The sequence below is a fragment of the Phalangium opilio genome, unplaced genomic scaffold (genome assembly GCF_054372755.1).
Source record: "Phalangium opilio isolate 3A_F unplaced genomic scaffold, DU_Popi_V2 ptg000002l_1, whole genome shotgun sequence".
In the NCBI taxonomy this organism is placed as follows: Eukaryota; Metazoa; Arthropoda; class Arachnida; order Opiliones; family Phalangiidae; genus Phalangium; species Phalangium opilio.
Window position 1 is genome coordinate 16,676,099 of NW_028324144.1, and position 19,236 is coordinate 16,695,334.

At 37.1% G+C, this 19,236-nt stretch overlaps 1 non-coding gene across 1 annotated transcript; it reads left to right on the forward strand.

Moving 5' to 3' along the window:
• Positions 1–9,928: 9,928 nt before the first annotated feature.
• On the forward strand, positions 9,929–10,001 carry TRNAS-GCU (transfer RNA serine (anticodon GCU)). Its single transcript has one exon. It is a non-coding gene; the product is annotated as a tRNA-Ser (tRNA).
• Positions 10,002–19,236: the final 9,235 nt, after the last annotated feature.

Below are 19,236 nucleotides of genomic sequence, written 5' to 3' on the forward strand. Positions count from 1 at the left end.
GATCAATAAATAAAATTATACCTCGATTTGTAATACCATTTTCAAAATCGACGTTTCTCGACCAGAGAAGCTTATTTTGAGAATTTTATCATTATTTTCAAATATACCCACTGAAACCATTATTTTTGTATTTTTTGCTTTAATTCAAGCAAATGTAACGATATTCATTCAAAAAACTGTTCAAATTCAATTTTCAGTAAGAAATCGTGTTCACGGATTTTGTATCTAGAAGAAAAAAACATGCGATTTTTTCGGTACACTTTTGAATGCATTTTTTTCTGAACAAATTTTTGACCGAATTCAGCTTAATTACCTATAAAATACTCATTAAAAGTTATTTCATCTCGATTGATCAATAAATAAAAATGTACCTCGATTTTAAATACCATTTTCAAAATCGACGTTTCTCGACCAAAGAAGCACATTTTGAGAATTTTTTCACTATTTTCAAATATAACCACTGAAACCATTATTTTTGTATTTTTTGCTTTAATTCAAGCAAATGTAACGATATTCATTCAAAAAACTGTTCAAATTCAATTTTCAGTAAGAAATCGTGTTCACGGATTTTGTATCTAGAAGAAAAAAAACATTCGATTTTTTCGGTACACTTTTGAATGCATTTTTTTCTGAACAAATTTTTGACCGAATTCAGCTTAATTACCTATAAAATACTCATTAAAAGTTATTTCATCTCGATTGATCAATAAATAAAAATGTACCTCGATTTTAAATACCATTTTCAAAATCGACGTTTCTCGACCAAAGAAGCACATTTTGAGAATTTTTTCATTATTTTCAAATATAACCACTGAAACCATTATTTTTGTATTTTTTGCTTTAATTCAAGCAAATGTAACGATATTCATTCAAAAAACTGTTCAAATTCAATTTTCAGTAAGAAATCGTGTTCACGGATTTTGTATCTAGAAGAAAAAAAACATGCGATTTTTTCGGTACACTTGTGAATGCATCTTTTTCTGGACAAATTTTTGACTGAATTCAGCTTAATAACCTATAAAATACTCCTTAAAAGTGATTTCATCTTGATTGGTCAATAAATTAAAATATACCTCGATTTTTAATACCATTTTCAAAATCGACGTTTCTCGACCAGAGAAGCTTATTTTGAGAATTTTTTCATTATTTTCAAATATAACCACTGAAACCATTATTTTTGTATTTTTTGCTTTAATTCAAGCAAATGTAACGATATTCATTCAAAAAACTGTTCAAATTCAATTTTCAGTAAGAAATCGTGTTCACGGATTTTGTATCTAGAAGAAAAAAAACATGCGATTTTTTCGGTACACTTTTGAATGCATTTTTTTCTGAACAAATTTTTGACCGAATTCAGCTTAATTACCTATAAAATACTCATTAAAAGTTATTTCATCTCGATTGATCAATAAATAAAAATGTACCTCGATTTTAAATACCATTTTCAAAATCGACGTTTCTCGACCAAAGAAGCACATTTTGAGAATTTTTTCACTATTTTCAAATATAACCACTGAAACCATTATTTTTGTATTTTTTGCTTTAATTCAAGCAAATGTAACGATATTCATTCAAAAAACTGTTCAAATTCAATTTTCAGTAAGAAATCGTGTTCACGGATTTTGTATCTAGAAGAAAAAAACATGCGATTTTTTCGGTACACTTTTGAATGCATTTTTTTCTGAACAAATTTTTGACCGAATTCAGCTTAATTACCTATAAAATACTCATTAAAAGTTATTTCATCTCGATTGATCAATAAATAAAAATGTACCTCGATTTTAAATACCATTTTCAAAATCGACGTTTCTCGACCAAAGAAGCACATTTTGAGAATTTTTTCACTATTTTCAAATATAACCACTGAAACCATTATTTTTGTATTTTTTGCTTTAATTCAAGCAAATGTAACGATATTCATTCAAAAAACTGTTCAAATTCAATTTTCAGTAAGAAATCGTGTTCACGGATTTTGTATCTAGAAGAAAAAAAACATTCGATTTTTTCGGTACACTTTTGAATGCATTTTTTTCTGAACAAATTTTTGACCGAATTCAGCTTAATTACCTATAAAATACTCATTAAAAGTTATTTCATCTCGATTGATCAATAAATAAAAATGTACCTCGATTTTAAATACCATTTTCAAAATCGACGTTTCTCGACCAAAGAAGCACATTTTGAGAATTTTTTCATTATTTTCAAATATAACCACTGAAACCATTATTTTTGTATTTTTTGCTTTAATTCAAGCAAATGTAACGATATTCATTCAAAAAACTGTTCAAATTCAATTTTCAGTAAGAAATCGTGTTCACGGATTTTGTATCTAGAAGAAAAAAAACATGCGATTTTTTCGGTACACTTGTGAATGCATCTTTTTCTGGACAAATTTTTGACTGAATTCAGCTTAATAACCTATAAAATACTCCTTAAAAGTGATTTCATCTTGATTGGTCAATAAATTAAAATATACCTCGATTTTTAATACCATTTTCAAAATCGACGTTTCTCGACCAGAGAAGCTTATTTTGAGAATTTTTTCATTATTTTCAAATATAACCACTGAAACCATTATTTTTGAATTTTTTGCTTTAATTCAAGCAAATGTAACGATATTCATTCAAAAAACTGTTCAAATTCAATTTTCAGTAAGAAATCGTGTTCACGGATTTTGTATCTAGAAGATAAAAAACATGCGATTTTTTCGGTACACTTTTGAATGCATTTTTTTCTGAACAAATTTTTGACCGAATTCAGCTTAATTACCTATAAAATACTCATTAAAAGTTATTTCATCTCGATTGATCAATAAATAAAAATGTACCTCGATTTTAAATACCATTTTCAAAATCGACGTTTCTCGACCAAAGAAGCTTATTTTGAGAATTTTTTCATTATTTTCAAATATAACCACTGAAACCATTATTTTTGTATTTTTTGCTTTAATTCAAGCAAATGTAACGATATTCATTCAAAAAACTGTTCAAATTCAATTTTCAGTAAGAAATCGTGTTCACGGATTTTGTATCTAGAAGAAAAAAAACATGCGATTTTTTCGGTACACTTTTGAATGCATTTTTTTCTGGACAAATTTTTGACCGAATTCAGCTTAATAACCTATAAAATACTCCTTAAAAGTGATTTCATCTTGATTGGTCAATAAATTAAAATATACCTCGATTTTTAATACCATTTTCAAAATCGACGTTTCTCGACCAGAGAAGCTTATTTTGAGAATTGTTTCATTATTTTCAAATATAACCACTGAAACCATTATTTTTGAATTTTTTGCTTTAATTCAAGCAAATGTAACGATATTCATTCAAAAAACTGTTCAAATTCAATTTTCAGTAAGAAATCGTGTTCACGGATTTTGTATCTAGAAGAAAAAAACATGCGATTTTTTCGGTACACTTTTGAATGCATTTTTTTCTGAACAAATTTTTGACCGAATTCAGCTTAATTACCTATAAAATACTCATTAAAAGTTATTTCATCTCGATTGATCAATAAATAAAAATGTACCTCGATTTTAAATACCATTTTCAAAATCGACGTTTCTCGACCAAAGAAGCTTATTTTGAGAATTTTTTCATTATTTTCAAATATAACCACTGAAACCATTATTTTTGTATTTTTTGCTTTAATTCAAGCAAATGTAACGATATTCATTCAAAAAACTGTTCAAATTCAATTTTCAGTAAGAAATCGTGTTCACGGATTTTGTATCTAGAAGAAAAAAAACATGCTATTTTTTCGGTACACTTTTGAATGCATTTTTTTCTGGACAAATTTTTGACCGAATTCAGCTTAATAACCTATAAAATACTCCTTAAAAGTGATTTCATCTTGATTGATCAATAAATAAAAATATACCTCGATTTTTAATACCATTTTCAAAATCGACGTTTCTCGTCCAGAAAAGCTTATTTTGAGAATTTTTTCATTATTTTCAAATATAACCACTTAAACCATTATTTTTGTATTTTTTGCTTTAATTCAAGCAAATGTAACGATATTCATTCAAAAAACTGTTCAAATTCAATTTTCAGTAAGAAATCGTGTTCACGGATTTTGTATCTAGAAGAAAAAAAACATACGATTTTTTCGGTACACTTTTGAATGCATTTTTTTCTGGACAAATTTTTGACCGAATTCAGCTTAATTACCTATAAAATACTCCTTTAAAGTGATTTCATCTTGATTGATCAATAAATAAAAATATACCTCCATTTTTAATACCATTTTCAAAATCGACGTTTCTCGACCAGAGAAGCTTATTTTGAGAATTTTTTCATTATTTTCAAATATAACCACTGAAACCATTATTTTTGAATTTTTTGCTTTAATTCAAGCAAATGTAACGATATTCATTCAAAAAACTGTTCAAATTCAATTTTCAGTAAGAAATCGTGTTCACGGATTTTGTATCTAGAAGAAAAAAAACATGCGATTTTTTCGGTACACTTTTGAATGCATTTTTTTCTGAACAAATTTTTGACCGAATTCAGCTTAATTACCTATAAAATACTCATTAAAAGTTATTTCATCTCGATTGATCAATAAATAAAAATGTACCTCGATTTTAAATACCATTTTCAAAATCGACGTTTCTCGACCAAAGAAGCTTATTTTGAGAATTTTTTCATTATTTTCAAATATAACCACTGAAACCATTATTTTTGTATTTTTTGCTTTAATTCAAGCAAATGTAACGATATTCATTCAAAAAACTGTTCAAATTCAATTTTCAGTAAGAAATCGTGTTCACGGATTTTGTATCTAGAAGAAAAAAAACATACGATTTTTTCGGTACACTTTTGAATGCATTTTTTTCTGGACAAATTTTTGACCGAATTCAGCTTAATTACCTATAAAATACTCCTTTAAAGTGATTTCATCTTGATTGATCAATAAATAAAAATATACCTCGATTTTTAATACCATTTTCAAAATCGACGTTTCTCGACCAGAGAAGCTTATTTTGAGAATTTTTTCATTATTTTCAAATATAACCACTGAAACCATTATTTTTGAATTTTTTGCTTTAATTCAAGCAAATGTAACGATATTCATTCAAAAAACTGTTCAAATTCAATTTTCAGTAAGAAATCGTGTTCACGGATTTTGTATCTAGAAGAAAAAAAACATGCGATTTTTTCGGTACACTTTTGAATGCATTTTTTTCTGAACAAATTTTTGACCGAATTCAGCTTAATTACCTATAAAATACTCATTAAAAGTTATTTCATCTCGATTGATCAATAAATAAAAATGTACCTCGATTTTAAATACCATTTTCAAAATCGACGTTTCTCGACCAAAGAAGCTTATTTTGAGAATTTTTTCATTATTTTCAAATATAACCACTGAAACCATTATTTTTGTATTTTTTGCTTTAATTCAAGCAAATGTAACGATATTCATTCAAAAAACTGTTCAAATACAATTTTCAGTAAGAAATCGTGTTCACGGATTTTGTATCTAGAAGAAAAAAAACATGCGATTTTTTCGGTACACTTTTGAATGCATTTTTTTCTGGACAAATTTTTGACCGTATTCAGCTTAATAACCTATAAAATACTCCTTAAAAGTGATTTCATCTTGATTGATCAATAAATAAAAATATACCTCGATTTTTAATACCATTTTCAAAATCGACGTTTCTCGACCAGAGAAGCTTATTTTGAGAATTTTTTCATTATTTTCAAATATACCCACTGAAACCATTATTTTTGTATTTTTTGCTTTAATTCAAGCAAACGTAACGATATTCATTCAAAAAACTGTTCAAATTCAATTTTCAGTAAGAAATCGTGTTCACGGATTTTGTATCTAGAAGAAAAAAACATGCGATTTTTTCGGTACACTTGTGAATGCATCTTTTTCTGGACAAATTTTTGACTGAATTCAGCTTAATAACCTATAAAATACTCCTTAAAAGTGATTTCATCTTGATTGATCAATAAATAAAAATATACCTCGATTTTTAATACCATTTTCAAAATCGACGTTTCTCGACCAGAGAAGCTTATTTTGAGAATTTTTTCATTATTTTCAAATATACCCACTGAAACCATTATTTTTGTATTTTTTGCTTTAATTCAAGCAAATGTAACGATATTCATTCAAAAAACTGTTCAAATTCAATTTTCAGTAAGAAATCGTGTTCACGGATTTTGTATCTAGAAGAAAAAAACATGCGATTTTTTCGGTACACTTGTGAATGCATCTTTTTCTGGACAAATTTTTGACTGAATTCAGCTTAATAACCTATAAAATACTCCTTAAAAGTGATTTCATCTTGATTGATCAATAAATTAAAATATACCTCGATTTTTAATACCATTTTCAAAATCGACGTTTCTCGACCAGAGAAGCTTATTTTGAGAATTTTTTCATTATTTTCAAATATAACCACTGAAACCATTATTTTTGTATTTTTTGCTTTAATTCAAGCAAATGTAACGATATTCATTCAAAAAACTGTTCAAATTCAATTTTCAGTAAGAAATCGTGTTCACGGATTTTGTATCTAGAAGAAAAAAAACATGCGATTTTTTCGGTACACTTTGAACCTTTCAATGGTATTAATATGAACCATTTTTAAAGGTTCAATATTGAACCATTTTTAAAGGTTCAATATTGAACCATTTTTAGAGGTTCAATATTGAACCATTTTAAAGGGTTCGTATTCAAACCATAAATGGTTGGCCCTGGGTTGCATGACTTTGAACCTCAAATGGTTAAATAATGTCCCTTTTTTATTAACAGTGTAACTGACGACCGAGAAAATTTTGAACACCTGATTTCAGATTTCAAATGACTTCAATTGAACTATCAATTCATTTGACTTCAAAGACTTCACTAACTGTATTTGATTTCAAATGACTTCATTAAAATTTAAAAAGACTTCAAGTGACTTCAATACAATTTATAAAGACTTCAAGTGACTTCAATACAATTTTTAAAGACTTCAAGTGAATTCAATATAATTTATAGACTTCAATATGACTTCAACATATTTTATAGGCTTCAATGTGACTTCAATTTAGTTTGTAAAGATTTCAAGTGACTTCAACATAATTTAAAGACTTCAAGTGACTTCAATATAATATGTGAAGACAGCTAGTGACTTCAACATAAGTTAGTGACTTCAATAGAATTTATAGACTAGAGCCGATTTCTATTTTAGCTCAAGACTTCATTAAATTGCAATAATTGAAAAGTATCTATGTACTTTGCTATCAAGTACTAAGGTGCAGAGCAACCAAAAGCAAGTATCGATGCTGAATTATATGGCGCAGATACAAGCCCGAATAGTATTAGTCCATTTGATCGCCGCTTATCTCACTCTAAAGAAATCTGCGGCGTTATACGCGGGAAAAATAGGATCACGTGATCGGCCGCCATTTACGGAAAGAACATTTTATATGGCATAGCTAACTCGATCACGTTCGTGGGCGCGTGGGCTGTGTTTTTGAAAGTGATTATCGTCTGATTCATACTCGGATTCATGGTTCAGAGAACTAGATGGCGCAATTTTTAAATAGGCAGCTTTTATGTCGTATTCTCTGACTTTTTATTATTTTCTTACACGTTTCGAAATTAAGGTTCCCAATTTATATTATTAAGCCAATAGGTGACTATATTAAGTATTTGGTCTTGCTGAACTTGTTGAAAATAAGAAATCGTCATCACGCCGCAATTTTATACGTGACTTGACACGTGATTTATAGTAGAATGCGCGAGATGAAATTTGTTTTCAAACTATCCTTCAACATGAAAACAAATTTCCTCACGCGCATTCTTTATCCATGATCTTATGATTCTGAGCGCGAGCGCCATTTCTCCAGACTAGATACGTCACTCGACAGTGACGATTTGTTATAATTTTCAATTAACTAATCCTTCTTTTATATATTTACCTAACAAAAATATATCGTTTACGAATATTCTTTGAAAACGGAATGATTAGCCGCCGACAATAAGTCCAAAAAGGCAAAAAATACTGGGGGAAAGTGTCTGGCACGAGGGTAAGATTGCATTGCACCTCCAAAAACGGCCGAAAATTGAGTGCCCTCTGTAGAGGAGGCGTTACTCCAAAACGGACCAAGACTCTTGAAAATAATAATTGTAGAAGAGGAAATTTCCTGCTACGATTTTCCAAAAAAAAAACCCTGCAAACCTTAAACAATACTGTCGTATTTTTTGACTAACATAAGCTTTGAAGCTTGACCGCAAACATTAGAAGTGAAGTGCGAAAGAACCTCAAAATTTCTCAAAGTAAGCTTATCACTAGTGTATGTATTGTCCCAATCAGGTGGAATATCGTTCCATTCCAAACCTAGCGACCCTGTTGATGAGGAATTATTACTCCCATTCTTTGTGAATATTAATAATCGCCTTCAAAAATACTATCATCTATTATTATAATCAGGTTTTGGAAACCATTCTGTTTTGGATTTTGTACTATACTCTGTAGATAGTCTCTTTTTATCCGAGCTGAGCCTCCAAAACACGTTTAGATACACCAAACTCAGGTTCAAACGGTTGGTTTTTCCACGCTAAACCCTTTTTCGTGACTTCACTCTAAAAACTTGTATGAGAAAGTAGGGATGTCAACTTCCCTGAAAAAAACCGGTATTCGGTTAACCGATTAATAAAATGGCCGGTTTAACCGATTCAAAAAACTGGACAAAAAACCGGTTTTTCAAAAAACCGATTTTTATCCGGTCGTTCATGATAAATGTTGAAAAATGCGATACTCCAACGTAAACTCAAAGACCAAATATTAGTACCGAGTAGTTAGTACCAATAGGTGTTAAGTAATGCAGTTTGTCATTGGCATTCTAGAATAGGCCAATGAGAAATTATTCGACAGATGGAGTAATTTTCTTGGAGTGAGAACGAAAGTTCCATTAAAATTGCATTATACGCATCTATGTCTCCTTTGATATTGCTCCAAGGTGGTAGATTGTTAGCAGCCGCGTTAGCAGCCAACCGAAGCTAAGTAACATTAAGTGACGAAAATGGAAAACTTTTAAATGTGTGAATTAAAAAACACAGATTCGGTTTTCATTTTAAAAAACCGATTAAAACCGAACATTTTAAAAACCGGTTTTTGACATCCCTATGAGAAAGACCTGGCTACCCTAGCAGGCAATGGAATAAATTTAGTTGTTTTTGTTATTAAACTCTGGACTTTTACTTTAGTTGTTAAAACTCGGACTTTCATCCTCGAACCAACTCTTGGTTTAGTGATTTTTAATCTATCTTAGAAACCTTGTCTATCAGTCGGCGAGGTTTTTAGTGCCTAATTATCTCTCCCCCCCCTTCAAATGAACTATTTCACCCCCACAGACCCAATCTTTAAGAAACGAAAAGAGAGAAAAAAATTCATATGCAAGGAACTTCATGAGACTTGAATAGATTTGAAACGGAATTTCAATAGACTTCAAGATATTTTAAATGGATTTCCTTGGGCTTCAAGAGATTTTTCAAGAACTTCATATGACTTCAAGAGATTTCCAACGGACTTCATCAACTTCGAGAGATTTCAAGGGCACTTCGTATGACTTCAAGAGGACTTCGTATGACTTCAAGAGATTTCCAAGAGACTTTCGAGAGACTTCGAGAGATTTCCAAGAGACTTCGCGGGACTTCAAGAGATTTCCAAGAGACTTTCGAGAGACTTCGAGAGATTTCCAAGAGACTTCGCGGGACTTCAAGCGATTTCCAAGGGACTTCCCGTGACTTCAAGGGATTCTCTAGGGACTTCCTAAGACTTCCGCGATTTCAACCAAATTTTGCGATTTATAGAGAATTCAAAAATAATTTATGGACTTCAATCGTGATTTCAAAAATTTTGTACACCTGATTTCACAAGTGGTTTCCCCCTCGCTGACGACCATTTAATTTGTGGGCTTTCGTGGCGCAATGGTTAGCGCGCTCGGCTGCTAACCGAAAGATTGGTGGTTCGAGCCCACCCGGGAGCGGTGTTGTGAGATCTCAAATGTAACGTAAAAAGCCAAAGTTTTTCCACATTACCTGACAACATTTTATATTCTAAGCTTCCGTGGCGCAATGCTTAGTGTGTTTGGCTGTTAACCGAAAGGTTGGTGGTTCGAGCCCATCCGGGAGCGGTGTTCTGAGGCCTCAGATAAAACGTAAAAAGTTCCACAATACCTGACGAACATTTAATTTTTGGGCTTCCGTGAATCAATGAAATTCGCGTTCGGCTTTTAACCGATAGTTTGGTGGTTCAAGCACATCCGGGACCGTGTTGTGTGATCTCAAATGTAACGTAAAAAGCTAAAGTTTTTCCAAAAGACCTGACGAACATTTCATTTTTGGGCCTCCGTGGCTGAATGGTTAGCACGTTCGGCTTTAACCGAAAGGTTGGTGGTTAGAGCCCATCCGGGAGCGGTGTTGTGAGGTTTCGGATGTAACGTAAAAAGTCAGAGTTTTTCCACTATACCTGACGAACATTTAATTTTGGGCTTCCGTGGCTCAATGAAATTCGCGTTCGGCTTTTAACCGATAGTTTGGTGGTTCAAGCACATCCGGGAGCGGTGTTGTGAGATCTCAAATGTAACGTAAAAAGCTAAAGTTTTTCCACAATACCTGACGACCATTTAATTTTTGGGCTTCCGTGGCTCATTGAAATTCGCGTTCGGCTTTTAACCGATAGTTTGGTGGTTCAAGCCCATCCAAGAGCGGAATTGTGAGGTCTCAGATGTAATGTATAAAGTCAGAGTTTTTCCAAAGTACCTGACGATCATTTCATATTTGGGCTTCCGTGGCTGAATGGTTAGCACGTTCGGCTGCTAACCGAATGGTTCGTGGTTCGAGCCCACCCGGGAGCGGTGTTGTGAGATCTCAAATGTAACGTAAAAAGCCAAAGTTTTTCCACAATACCTGACGAACATTTAATTTTTGGGCTTCCGTGGCTCAATGAAATTCGCGTTCGGCTTTTAAGCGATAGTTTGGTGGTTCAAGCACATCCGGGAGCGTGTTGTGAGATCTCAAATGCAACGTAAAAAGCTAAAGTTTTTCCAAATGTCCTGACGAACATTTCATTTTTGGGCTTCCGTGGCTGAATGGTTATCACGTTCGGCTGTTAACCGAATGGTTGGTGGTTCGAGCCCACCCGGGAGCGGAGTTGTGAGATATCAAATGTAACGTAAAAAGCCAAAGTGTTTCCACAATACCTGACGACCATTTAATTTTCGGGCTTCCGTGGCGCAATGGTTAGCGCGTTCAGCTGTTAACCGAAAGGCTGGTGGTTCGAGCCCATCCGGGAGCGGTGTTCTGAGGCCTCAGATAAAACGTAAAAAGTCAGAGTTTTTCCACAATACCTGACGAACATTTAATATTTGGGCTTCCGTGGCTCAATGAAATTCGCGTTCGGCTTTTAACCGATAGTTTGTTGGTTCAAGCCCATCCGGGAGCGGTATTGTGAGGTCTCAGATGTAACGTAAAAAGCTAAAGTTTTTCCAAAAGACCTGACGAACATTTCATTTTAGGGCTTCCGTGGCTGAATGGTTATCGCGTTCATCTGTTAACCGAAAGGTTGGTGGTTCGAGCCCACCCGGGAGCGGTGTTGTGAGATCTCAAATGTAACGTAAAAAGCTAAAGTTTTTCCACAATACCTGACGATCATTTAATATTTGGGCTTTCGTGGCTCAATGAAATTCGCGTTCGGCTTTTAACCGATAGTTTGGTGGTTCAAGCCCATCCGGGAGCGGTATTGTGAGGTCTCAGATGTAACGTAAAAAGTCACAGTTTTTCCACAACACCTGACGAACATTTAATTTTTGGGCTTCCGTGGCTCAATGAAATTCGCGTTCGGCTTTTAAACGATAGTTTGGTGGTTCAAGCACATCCGAGAGCGTGTTGTGAGATCTCAAATGCAACGTAAAAAGCTAAAGTTTTTCCAAAAGACCTGACGAACATTTCATTTTTGGGCCTCCGTGGCTGAATGGTTAGCACGTTCGGCTTTAACCGAAAGGTTGGTGGTTAGAGCCCATCCGGGAGCGGTGTTGTGAGGTTTCGGATGTAACGTAAAAAGTCAGAGTTTTTCCACTATACCTGACGAACATTTAATTTTGGGCTTCCGTGGCTCAATGAAATTCGCGTTCGGCTTTTAACCGATAGTTTGGTGGTTCAAGCACATCCGGGAGCGGTGTTGTGAGATCTCAAATGTAACGTAAAAAGCTAAAGTTTTTCCACAATACCTGACGACCATTTAATTTTTGGGCTTCCGTGGCTCATTGAAATTCGCGTTCGGCTTTTAACCGATAGTTTGGTGGTTCAAGCCCATCCGGGAGCGGTATTGTGAGGTCTCAGATGTAATGTAAAAAGTCAGAGTTTTTCCAAAATACCTGACGAACATTTCATTTTTGGGCTTCCGTGGCTGAATGGTTAGCACGTTCGGCTGCTAACCGAATGGTTCGTGGTTCGAGCCCACCCGGGAGCGGTGTTGTGAGATCTCAAATGTAACGTAAAAAGCCAAAGTTTTTCCAAAAGACCTGACGAACATTTCATTTTTGGGCCTCCGTGGCTGAATGGTTAGCACGTTCGGCTGTTATCCGAAAGGTGTTATTTTATATCGTTTGGGTATTATTTGTGCGCTTTTTAATGAATGAGGCTTTTTCAACTCTTTTTCACACCGTTTATTTAAGCGAATGGTGTATAAAAAATATCGCACTAATTCTATGCCATTTGAGCACCATTTAATGGGGTATTCAATGGGGTTATTTTATATAATTAATAATAATAATCGCACTCGTTTAGCTAACCCACCCTGTCGCACTCGTTTAGCTAACCCATCCTGTCGCACTCGTTTAGCTAACCCACCCTGTCGCACTCGTTTAGCTAACCCACCCTGTCGCACTCGTTTAGCTAACCCACCCTGTCGCACTCGTTTAGCTAACCCACCCTGTCGCACTCGTTTAGCTAATCCGCCCTGTCGCACTCGTTTAGCTAACCCACCCTGTCGCACTCGTTTAGCTATCCCGCCCTGTCGCACTCGTTTAGCTAACCCGCCCTGTCGCACTCGTTTAGCTAACCCACCCTGTCGCACTCGTTTAGCTAACCCACCCTGTCGCACTCGTTTAGCTAACCCACCCTGTCGCACTCGTTTAGCTAACCCACCCTGTCGCACTCGTTTAGCTAACCCACCCTGTCGCACTCGTTTAGCTAACCCACCCTGTCGCACTCGTTTAGCTAACCCACCCTGTCGCACTCGTTTAGCTAACCCACCCTGTCGCACTCGTTTACCTAACCCACCCTGTCGCACTCGTTTAGCTAACCCAACCTGTCGCACTCGTTTAGCTAACCCACCCTGTCGCACTCGTTTAGCTAACCCACCCTGTCGCACTCGTTTAGCTAACCCACCCTGTCGCACTCGTTTAGCTAACCCACCCTGTCGCACTCGTTTAGCTAACCCACCCTGTTGCACTCGTTTACCCTCTGGTTCTACAAGAGATACAGGGATGAACTTTGAGTGTGTTATAGTCCAATTTGTCCGCCCATCCAACCATACTATTTACACCACAAGCATGGGCCGAGTAATTAAGCGAAATGTTCAAAAACATGCCATAACTCAGGTTCTTCTAGAGATACGGTGATGTCCTTTGAGTATGTTATAGTCCAATTTGTTCCCGTCCAATGATACTAAAAACTTAGGGCGACGAAAAATTGGAGCCAAGTAATTAAGGTGCTTACCATGTTAGTTTTGGCTATTTTTGAAAGTGGCTGCGAGTCAGAGCAATCATCATCATCATCTTCATTAAGTGTAGTATCCTGCTCCACACTGTAAAAAGTTGTGGTGTCTAAATTATGCCATAATGGTGTTAAAACAATGTGCACTATTTGTGCACCTTGACAAGGTGCGGAAATAGTACGAAAATGGTTCGATATTTTAAAAACACCATTAGCTTAAACGAATGGTGAAGAAATGGGTTTATAAAGCATAATTCTTTAAAAGGTTTGCAAATGATACCTTAATTATTTAAAATAACCCCATTGAATACCTCATTAAATGGTGCTCAAATGGCATAGAATTAGTGCGATATTTTTTATACACCATTCGCTTAAATAAACGGTGTGAAAAAGGGTTGAAAAAGCCTCATTCATTAAAAGGCGCACAAATAATACCCAAACGATATAAAATAACATCTTTCGGATAACAGCCGAACAAGCTAAGCATTGCGCCAAGGAAGCCCAAAAATTAAATGGTCGTCAGGTACTGTGGAAAAACTTTATATTTTGGGTTACAGCTGACACTTCACAACACCGCTCCCGGATGGGCTCGAACCACCAACCTTTCGGTTAGCAGCCGAACGTGCTAACCATTGAGCCATGGAAGCCCAAAAATTAAATGGTCGTCAGGTATTGTGGAAAAACTTTGGCTTTTTACGTTACATCTGAGACCTAACAATACCGCTCTCGGATGGGCTTGAACCACCAAACTATCGGTTAAAAGCCGAACGCGAATTTCATTGAGACACGGAAGCCCAAAAATTAAATGGTCGTCAGGTATTGTGGAAAAACTTTAGCTTTTTACGTTACATTTGAGATCTCACAACACCGCTCCCGGATGGGCTTGAACCACCATACTATCGGTTAAAAGCCGAACGCGAATTTCATTGAGCCACGGAAGCCCAAAAATTAAGTGTTCGTCAGGTATTGTGGAAAAACTCTGACTTTTTACGTTACATCTTAGACCTCGCAACACCGCTCCCGGATGGGCTCGAACCACCAACCTTTCGGTTAACAGCCGAACGCGCTAACCATTGTGCCACGGAAGCCCTAAAATTAAATGGTTGTCAGGTATTGTGGAAACACTTTGGCTTTTTACGTTACATTTGAGATCTCACAACACCGCTAACGGGTGGGCTCGAACCACCAACCATTCGGTAAAAAGCCGAACGTGATAACCATTGAGCCACGGAAGCCCAAAAAATAAATGTTCGTCAGGTATTGTGGAAAAACTCTGACATTTTACGTTACATCTGAGACCTCACAGCACCGGTCCCGGATGGGCTCGAAACACCAACCTTTCGGTTTACAGCCGAACGCGCTAAGCATTGCGCCATGGAAGCTTAGAATATAAAATGTTGTCAAGAATTGTGGAAAAACTTTGACTTTTTACGTTACTTATAAAACTTAACACCAACGTTCCCGGGTGGGCTTGAGCCACCAACCTTTCGGATAACAGCCGAACGCGCTAACCATTGCGCCACGGAAGCCCACAAATTAAATGGTCGTCAGGTATTGTGGAAAAACTTTGGCTTTTTACGTTACATTTGAGATCTCACAACACTGCTCCCGGGTGGGCTTGAGCCACCAACCTTTCGTTAAACAGCCGAACGTGCTAACCATTGAGCCACGGAAGCCCAAAAATTAAATGTTCGTCAGGTATTTTGGAAAAATTCTGACTTTTTACGATACATCAGAGACCTCACAATACCGCTCCCGGATGGCCTTGAACCACCAAACTATCGGTTAAAAGCCGAACGCGAATTTCATTGAGACACGGAAGCCCAAAAATTAAATGGTCGTCAGGTATTGTGGAAAAACTTTAGCTTTTTACGTTACATTTGAGATCTCACAACACCGCTCCCGGATGGGCTTGAACCACCATACTATCGGTTAAAAGCCGAACGCGAATTTCATTGAGCAACGGAAGCCCAAAAATTAAGTGTTCGTGAGGTATTGTGGAAAAACTCTGACTTTTTACGTCACATCTTAGACCTCGCAACACCGCTCCCGGATGGGCTCGAACCACCAACCTTTCGGTTAACAGCCGAACGCGCTAACCATTGTGCCACGGAAGCCCTAAAATTAAATGGTCGTCAGGTATTGTGGAAACACTTTGGCTTTTTACGTTACATTTGAGATCTCACAACACCGCTAACGGGTGGGCTCGAACCACCAACCATTCGGTAAAAAGCCGAACGTGATAACCATTGAGCCACGGAAGCCCAAAAAATAAATGTTCGTCAGGTATTGTGGAAAAACTCTGACATTTTACGTTACATCTGAGACCTCACAGCACCGGTCCCGGATGGGCTCGAAACACCAACCTTTCGGTTAACATTCGAACGCGCTAAGCATTGCGCCATGGAAGCTTAGAATATAAAATGTTGTCAGGAATTGTGGAAAAACTCTGACATTTTACGTTACATCTGAGACCTCACAGCACCGCTCCCGGATGGGCTCGAAACACCAACTTTTCGGTTAACAGCCGAACGCGCTAAGCATTGCGCCATGGAAGCTTAGAATATAAAATGTTGTCAGGAATTGTGGAAAAACTTTGACTTTTTACGTTACTTATAAAACTTAACACCAACGTTCCCGGGTGGGCTTGAGCCACCAACCTTTCGGATAACAGCCGAACGCGCTAACCATTGCGCCACGGAAGCCCACAAATTAAATGGTCGTCAGGTATTGTGGAAAAACTTTGGCTTTTTACGTTACATTTGAGATCTCACAACACTGCTCCCGGGTGGGCTTGAGCCACCAACCTTTCGTTAAACAGCCGAACGTGCTAACCATTGAGCCACGGAAGCCCAAAAATTAAATGTTCGTCAGGTATTTTGGAAAAATTCTGACTTTTTACGATACATCAGAGACCTCACAATACCGCTCCCGGATGGCCTTGAACCACCAAACTATCGGTGAAAAGCCGAACGCGAATTTCATTGAGCCACGGAAGCCCAAAAATTTAATGTTCGTCAAGTATTGTGGAAGAACTTTGACTTTTTACGTCACATCTGAAACCTCACAACACCGCTACCGGATGGGCTCGAACCACCAACCTTTCGGTTAACAGCCGAACACACTAAGCATTGCGCCATGGAAGCTTAGAAATTCGAGCCCATCCGGTAGCGGTGTTGTGAGGTCTCAGATGTGATGTAAAAAGTCAAAGTTTTTCCACAATACCTGACGAACATTTAATTTTTGGGCTTCTGTTGCGCAATGGTTAGCGCATTCGGCTGTTAACCGAATGGTTGGTGGTTCGAGCCCACCCGGGAGCGGTGTTAAGAGATATCAAATGCAACGTAAAAAGCCAAAGTTTTTCCACAATACCTGACAACATTTTATATTCTAAGCTTCCGTGGCGCAATGCTTAGTTTGTTCGGCTGTTAACCGAAAGGTTGGTGGTTCGAGCCCATCCGGTAGCGGTGTTGTGAGGTCTCAGATGTGACGTAAAAATTCAAAGTATTTCCACAATACCTGAAGACCATTTAATTTTTGGGCTTCCGTGGCTCAATGAAATTCGCGTTCGGCTTTTAACAGAAAGGTTGGTGGTTCGAGCCCATCCGGTAGCGGTGTTGTGAGGTCTCAGATGTGACGTAAAAATTCAAAGTTTTTCCACAATACCTGAAGACCATTTAATTTGTGGGCTTCCGTTTTGCAATGGTTATCGCGTTCATCTGTTAACCGAAAGGTTGGTGGTTCGAGCCCACCCGGGAGCGGTGATGTGAGATCTAAAATGTAACGTAAAAAGCCAAAGTGTTTCCACAATACCTGACGACCATTTAACTTTTGGGCTTCCGTGGCGAAATGGTTAGCGCGTTCGGCTGTTAACCGAAAGGTTGGTGGTTCGAGCCCATCTGGGTCAGAGTTTTTCCACAATACCTGACGACCATTTAATATTTGGGCTTCCGTGGCTCAATGAAATTCGCGTTCGGCTTTTAACCGATAGTTTGTTGGTTCAAGCCCATCCGGGAGCGGTATTGTGAGGTCTCAGATGTAACGTAAAAAGCTAAAGTTTTTCCAAAAGACCTGACGAACATTTCATTTTAGGGCTTCCGTGGCTGAATGGTTATCGCGTTCATCTGTTAACCGAAAGGTTGGTGGTTCGAGCCCACCCGGGAGCGGTGTTGTGAGATCTCAAATGTAACGTAAAAAGCTAAAGTTTTTCCACAATACCTGACGATCATTTAATATTTGGGCTTCCGTGGCTCAATGAAATTCGCGTTCGGCTTTTAACCGATAGTTTGGTGGTTCAAGCCCATCCGGGAGCGGTATTGTGAGGTCTCAGATGTAACGTAAAAAGTCACAGTTTTTCCACAACACCTGACGAACATTTAATTTTTGGGCTTCCGTGGCTCAATGAAATTCGCGTTCGGCTTTTAAGCGATAGTTTGGTGGTTCAAGCACATCCGGGAGCGTGTTGTGAGATCTCAAATGCAACGTAAAAAGCTAAAGTTTTTCCAAAAGTCCTGACGAACATTTCATTTTTGGGCTTCCGTGGCTGAATGGTTATCACGTTCGGCTGTTAACCGAATGGTTGGTGGTTAACTGTAATGTAATGAAAAGTAAAAAATAAACATTTTTGAATTTGATTTGAATTTGATTCGAGCCCACCCGGGAGCGGTGTTGTGAGATATCAAATGTAACGTAAAAAGCCAAATTGTTTCCACAATACCTGACGACCATTTAATTTTCGGGCTTCCGTGGCGCAATGGTTAGCGCGTTCAGCTGTTAACCGAAAGGCTGGTGGTTCAAGCCCATCCGGGAGCGGTATTGTGAGGCCTCAGATAAAACGTAAAAAGTCAGAGTTTTTCCACAATACCTGACGAACATTTAATTTTTGGGCTTCCGTGAATCAATGAAATTCGCGTTCGGCTTTTAACCGATATTTTGGTGGTTCAAGCACATCCGGGACCGTGTTGTGTGATCTCAAATGTAACTTAAAAAGCTAAAGTTTTTCCAAAAGACCTGACGAACATTTCATTTTTGGGCCTCCGTGGCTGAATGGTTAGCACGTTCGGCTTTAACTGAAAGGTTGGTGGTTAGAGCCCATCCGGGAGCGGTGTTGTGAGGTTTCGGATGTAACGTAAAAAGTCAGAGTTTTTCCACTATACCTGACGAACATTTAATTTTGGGCTTCCGTTGCTCAATGAAATTCGCGTTCGGCTTTTAACCGATAGTTTGGTGGTTCAAGCACATCCGGGAGCGGTGTTGTGAGATCTCAAATGTAACGTAAAAAGCTAAAGTTTTTCCAAATGTCCTGACGAACATTTCATTTTTGGGCTTCCGTGTCTGAATGGTTATCACGTTCGGCTGTTAACCGAATGGTTGGTGGTTCGAGCCCACCCGGGAGCGGAGTTGTGAGATATCAAATGTAACGTAAAAAGCCAAAGTGTTTCCACAATACCTGACGACCATTTAATTTTCGGGCTTCCGTGGCTCAATGAAATTCGCGTTCGGCTT